The sequence below is a fragment of the Apium graveolens genome, chromosome 4, assembly GCF_009905375.1.
Source record: "Apium graveolens cultivar Ventura chromosome 4, ASM990537v1, whole genome shotgun sequence".
NCBI lineage: Eukaryota > Viridiplantae > Streptophyta > Magnoliopsida > Apiales > Apiaceae > Apium > Apium graveolens.
The window spans coordinates 192,832,052-192,838,664 of record NC_133650.1 but is presented as its reverse complement, the minus strand read 5'-3'; the positions used below and the strand labels follow the sequence as shown (position 1 = coordinate 192,838,664).

General features: G+C 35.3%; 1 long non-coding RNA gene across 1 annotated transcript; it reads left to right on the top strand.

Annotated features, from left to right (window-relative positions):
• Window positions 1-1,146: 1,146 nt before the first annotated feature.
• Window positions 1,147-4,787, top strand: LOC141716993 (uncharacterized). Its single transcript, XR_012573484.1, has 3 exons — window positions 1,147-1,580; window positions 1,666-1,723; window positions 4,565-4,787. It is a non-coding gene; the product is annotated as an uncharacterized LOC141716993 (long non-coding RNA).
• The last annotated feature ends 1,826 nt before the right edge of the window (window positions 4,788-6,613 follow it).

Genomic DNA, 6,613 nt, shown 5'->3' with positions numbered 1-6,613 from the left:
AAAAGCTATAATAAGAGTCTGTGCAATAGACTTGAAAGAATTTGGAATGATCACTTAACACGGATTAAGTTTTCTTACGATAATAGATCATATGTCAGTATTGAGATATCGCCTTATGAGATCCTTGAGGGCAGACAATGTCGATCTCCCTTATGTTAGGATGAAGTTGTAGAGCGTAAGATGCTCGGACCCGCAGTAGTCCAAAGGATCAAGGATATAATAGATTTTAATCAGATGACGGCTGGTAGTAGCCCAAGATGGGAACACGAAGTATGTTGATTTGACACGAAAGGACAAGGAATAGGAAGTAGGGGACCTAGTGTTGTTATAGGTATTCCCTTGGAAAGGAAGGATGAGGTTCGGAAAGAAAGGGAAGCTAAGTCCACGAATTGTTGGACCCTTAGATATATTAAGACGTATTGGGAAGATAGCATATGAGCTAGCCCTACCCCCGAATATGTAGCAAGTTCATAACGTGTTCCACGTATCAATGTTAAGAAAGTGTAATTCGTATGCCAGATAAATAGGGGCATATGAGCGCATAGACATGTAACCCGACGTAACCTATATGGAGCAACCAGGAAGGGTTATAGAGTAAAAAGGAACAAGTGCTTAGGAGAAGGGTTATCAAACTAGGCAGATTTTGGTGGTAGGACCACAATGTGGGAAAATTTACTCGAGAGTTAGAAAGTGCAATGCTAAGAGAGTATCCCTATTCATTTTCTATCTGATTCCGGGACGGAATCCTTTTAAGGAGGGGAGACTGTAATAACCCCAATTTTTGGAATTTTTAAAACACGGATGAATAGTAACTTTTGCTGACAATGCTGATTAAGGAAAATTATCAGACCACGTTATATAGGAGTACTGTTATGGAAATTCTAAGATCGTATTAGTATTCCATTAATTAAATGAGTGTATGTAAAGGTCATTAGAATTCGGATCCGGACACTTTGATTTTTCCCGAAAATCCACCAGATACCGAAAGAATTGAGTATAAGTTAACATGATTAAAAGGATTTAAATTCAAGGGTTATAAGAGAGGATCATAAAAGGAATATAAAATATTGAGAAAGGTTTAGGGGAACCCAAGTAATAAGATCCCGGATATGATCCCTCAAACGATCAACGAGAATGAATAATAAACGAGTCGTAAAGCAATTAAACGACTAAGGATCAAGCTTGGGCAAGTAGCTAGGGGATTAGCAAGGATAATACAAGTATTAAAGCACCTAATTAACAAGGATTAAGCTTAATGAAAAGCTTCCACCATAAGAAGAGGACAAGTGGCAAGAGTGATGCAAGTGGTGACATAGGCTTGCTTACATCACTTTCCACTAACTAACCAAGAGTTAGCCAAACAAATATCCACCTACCATTCCATTTACACCACAAAATAAGTCAACACAAGCAAGCTTTTTTCTCCCCCATTTTCATTGCTCTCGGCCAAAACAGAACCAGCACATTAAAACTGCTGTATCTCCTTCATTTCTCACTCAAATGTTGTGTTCTATAGCTCGTTGGAAAGGTATTGAGATGGCCTACAACTCTTGTTCACAAGTCTCATCCAAATAAGCATGGTAAGACCCTCATTTGTACAGTTCTTTAAATCGGACTTTTAGAAACTTCAAAGCCTAACTTTGTGTTCTTGATTTCTTTGGAAAGATCAAGCTTGTAGGAGGCTCCATAAGGCTTCCTAGTAACTTTCCACCCTCCAAGAAAGGTATAAATCTTCATACCCTTTAGTAATAAGTTTGAATGTTGAAGTTTGGAGATGGTTTAGATGGATGAGTAGTAATTTGAATGATAAACATGATTCGAGCTTAATTGTTAAGTAGTTTAGTTGAATTTGGAGATGTTATAATATATGATTGGATTGAGATCCTTGAGCTTATTATGACTGAAATCAGTAGCATTGATGTGTATCTTGAGTTGTTGTTGATTGGTAGTTGGATTGATATGATTTAGAATGGTAAAAAATTTGGAAATCGCGTAAACATAGCCGTCGTAATGTCCGATTTACTTTAGACTGATTTTGTTCATAACATTAGGACACGAGAACTCCCTGCTAGGTTTTGACCATTGCCATGTTGAGATAGTTCATGTTACGAGCTTCGTTTTGATATGTGGTTCGTTTGATTCCGATGTACGGTTTAGGAGAAACGACCGTTTTAAGTAACGACATTTCGCGAACGAAACATTACCCCTCGCCTTACTTTGAAATATAGGTTAAAGATCTTAAATGACTAATTGGAGTATGAAACATTTATGTAAAGTGTAATAGGCAGTTGGTAAGACACTCGCGAAGGAATCGCCTTAAAACTCGTAATGGTTAATTTATTAAAAATGGTGGAGCCGAGGGTACTCGAGCGACTTAAGAGAATCAGTAAGCGCAAAGCGAGCGTTAGAGTCTAATTTGGTTAAAGTATAGATTTACAAGTGACTTCGGTTTAATTCCAACTTATATGTTGTTTATAGGTTACCAGACTCGTCCCGAGCCATTTGTAACCCCCAGTCGCTCAGGCAAGTTTTCTACCCGTTATACTGTTGTTGTGATGTATATGTGTATATGCATGATCTTGTGATAAATGCATATTTGTTATTAGCAAATTCTTGCGATATATTGTAGCATGTGATATGGTATATATGCATGCCTGTTTCGTATTCTTGATTTATATATCTGTTGGTTCAAATGCTTATTCATTGCATAATACCTATGCTAGAGATAAGCGGTATTTGCGTATACCCTTAGTATATGGGATCAAAAGGTGAACTTTTTCTAAAACCGGGAGGCGAGGCTCCCGAGTATAATATATATTTATATATATATATATATTGATATAGTTTTTAAAAGTATTAATCGAATAAGGTTTATTCGATAACTTTATTTTATTTAATGAATATTATTACGAATATTCATTCGAGGGCTTATGACTCCTTTATTTTATTTAATGAATATTATTACGAATATTCATTTGAGGGCTTATGACTTCTTTATTTTATTAAATGAATATTATTTTGAATATTCATTCGAGGACTTATGACTCCTTTTATTTTATTATTTGAATATTATTTGAATATTCATTCGAGGGCTTATGACTCTTTTATATTATTTATTGAATATTCATTCGAGGGCTTATGACTCAGTTTATATTATTTAATGAATATTATTTGAATATTCATTTGAGGATCTATGACTCCGATTATTTGCTGAGATATTCTTTATTTTATTAAAGAATAAGGTGTCGATAATCAAACTTATCTTTGATTATTCAAATAAAGATAGTACTTTCGTATAAGTATATCTTTGGTTATTTAATACTCATTTCAAGTATAAGTTTTAAAACTTCTACTTCAATTATTTTTTATAAAGATTATTCTTTATCGGAATATTATTTAAATAATAATATTCAGATATTTTCTAATATATTGGGACTGATTTATTTCATTAAATCAGCATTACTCCAAACACTCTTTAAAGTGTTTTCGAGTCTTCAAAATGATTTTTAAAAGTTAGAGCGGATCCCAAAACTCATTTTTATATTTAAGATCTTCCTTTTAAAGGGGATTTAAATACTCGTTCAAAACTTGAGGGATCCGGCTCAGTGGTGTATTTTACATTCGCAACGAGGTTGCTGTTTTGAGAAAACATCTTGATTACTTGCCCATCGTTCGGGAAGTAAGTTCATCTATTTGAGTCGGCATAAGCAACATGGGCTCAGTGGGCGTCCATGAAAGTGTAAGTGGCTCAGTGGGAGTCCATCAAATGTGTAAGTGGCTGAGTGACAGTCCAGCATAAGGTCCTATTGCGGCTAGGGTGATGACCAGTGGGGAATTCGTCCATCTACTAGTAGAAAAGGTTACTTATTGGTATCTTTGCCTGATCAGCAAGATATCAGGTTTATGCCAAGGTTTTCTCCTTTCCAAATTCATTGGATATTGCAACTCTGTTTATAATTTTCATAACAGAGGTTTTCAAGGAGTGTATGAAATGTATATATATAGGTGTATATATATATCGGGATTTAATGAAGTATCTCGTAACTTCATTATTTATAATGATATTCAAAGATTGAATCTATTCAAATCTTATCTTGTAGTCTCATCTATGTGATGAACTTTTGAACTGATTATAACTTGAACGGTGGTAGTTCAAGTAATATTTGGAAAAGATATAAGTATATTGGGGTATCTTGTAACTTCATATTTTCAACTTATATCTAGTTAATGATTATCTTATGCATATCAAAGATTTTCAGAAAAACGTTGAGACAAGAGTAGATATATGAGATCACCTTGCAACGATATTTTTATACAATTATAAACTGGAACTCTGTGTATATTATGCATGGAAGAGGACTTCCAAGATTTTGAAAAGTATATATGTATATATACTGAATATTTTGCGACTTCATCGCATTAAGATATCAAACTTGGTTCATTTCTTTTGACCAAGACTTTCATGAGTACTATGAGAAGGCTCATATATTGTTAATCATTATACATATTATTTTAGTGGGCTTGCTGCTCACCCTTGCTTTCTTCTTTCATCACACAACAACAGATAGAAAAGATGAACAGGACCAAGCTCCCGATTCGCAAGCGGTTAGAAAACGTTCCGCAGTCTTCTGAAAGCGTTGATGCCGCCGTAGCTGAGGTAGGAGCTACCAATAGGCTAGGTTTTCAACTATTGATGAACCAGACTTATGTATAATATGAATTGTAATAATGGCAAGGAATATGTAAATTTATTCAGAACCTTTTTAAGGTGTAACGGTTTATAATTGTGGAATATAAGGACTTGTGTTATTTTTTGAGTGTTCATCTCTGAGACTATAACTTATGGTGTGTGTGTTTATTGTGGGGTCACAGTACAGAGTAGTTGATTATTTATTAAGATTGGGTGTTATTAAGGAAAATGGAACTCGTGACAACCCGGATCCCCGACCCCGGATTTGGGGGTGTTACAGCTGTGGATGTTGATTAGTTCCTCCTACTATTTACAAATAGCACAGCAAGATGGATGATCCATTCTTGTTGATGAAGAGCTTCTTACCGTGCTTCTTCCAAGCGATCGAGATGAAGATGATACTCCATCTCGAAGAACATGAGTTCCGTCGAGATCTCCTGTGGAATCGAGTTCTACACCTCATCAGGAATGGCAGTGATGTGCCATCCTGCTGCCAGTCAGTGTAGCTGAACTGCCATTCCTGCTGCCAGTCAGTGCAGCTGAACTCTATGTTGAAGTTCTCAAAGTTCATGAACATGTTGAAACGAACCATTTTTGTAATACGGAGAAAATAGTGAGAAATGAAAGAGAGAAGATCGTTTTGTGTGAAAATAGGAGATGATATAACTGGACGAGTAATGACGGTTAAGTAACCAAGGGAGAGAGAGGGAATATCAAGAGACCAGGGATTTCATTAATGATTAACTGAAGAGTTAACTTAATGATTTAATCAAAAATCTTATTTATGCGTGTCTCCCTAGATCGACTAGTAATGATGACAATGATATAATTTCATACATGCACATTTAGTAAATAAATTCACTTAATTTATCATGCATAAAATGAAATACATCAAAAAATTCCTACAAAATATTATCAATCATTATTTAAGACATATCAGTACTTGATCATTATTCATCAGAATTTGACCAAATAAAAATTAACAGGAAATTATTTGTCCCAACTAACCATTCCAAACTCATTGATAAGCTTTGTAAATGTTGCTTCGGGTAATGGCTTTATGAAGATGTCAGCCAGCTGCTGATCAGTAGGAACAAAATGGAGCTCAATGGTTCCTTCCATAATATGCTCTCTTATAAAATGATATCTGATACTGATATGTTTGGTGATAGAGTGTTGCACTGGATTCCCTGTCATAGCAATAGAACTTTGATTATAACAGTAAATAGGAATTTTAGAAAATGATAATCCATAGTCCATGAGCTAGTTTCTCATCTATAATAGTTGAGCACAGCAGCTTCAAGCTGCAATATATCCAGCTTCAGCAGTTAAAGTAGAAATGGATTTCTGCTTCTTCCTAAACCAAGAGACTAGTCTTCCTCCCAAAAACTACAACTGCCAGAGGTGCTCTTCCTATCTACTTTACATCCAGCAAAGTCAGTATCTGAATATCCACACAGTTCAAAATCAGCTTTCCTTTCATACCATAGACCAAGTGATGTTGTGTAACACCCCCAAATCCAAGGTCGTGAATTCGGGTTGTTACGATCACTTATTAATTAAATAATTCTCTTTTCACAATATTACTCGACCTTTTATTCAAACTCACACACACACAGGTTATATGCTTGGAAACAGTATCAAATAAATCATCTCCACTTATCTACCTGACGGGGCTGGCGCACAAAAAGCCTACAGAACTCACGAGCGTTCCTTACCCGCCTACGGACAGCAGTCCTGGTCTGATCCATGCTGGTAGTCTGTTGTGATATGATATATAAGCAAGGGTGAGCATTATAGCTCAGCAAGGTATATATCCCCATAATTATGTATGTAAGGATAAATAAAACCAATACTTATACTTTGTATCTCCAAAGTGTTCTGAAAGTTTATATGCTTATCAAATTTATAATATTCTCAAAA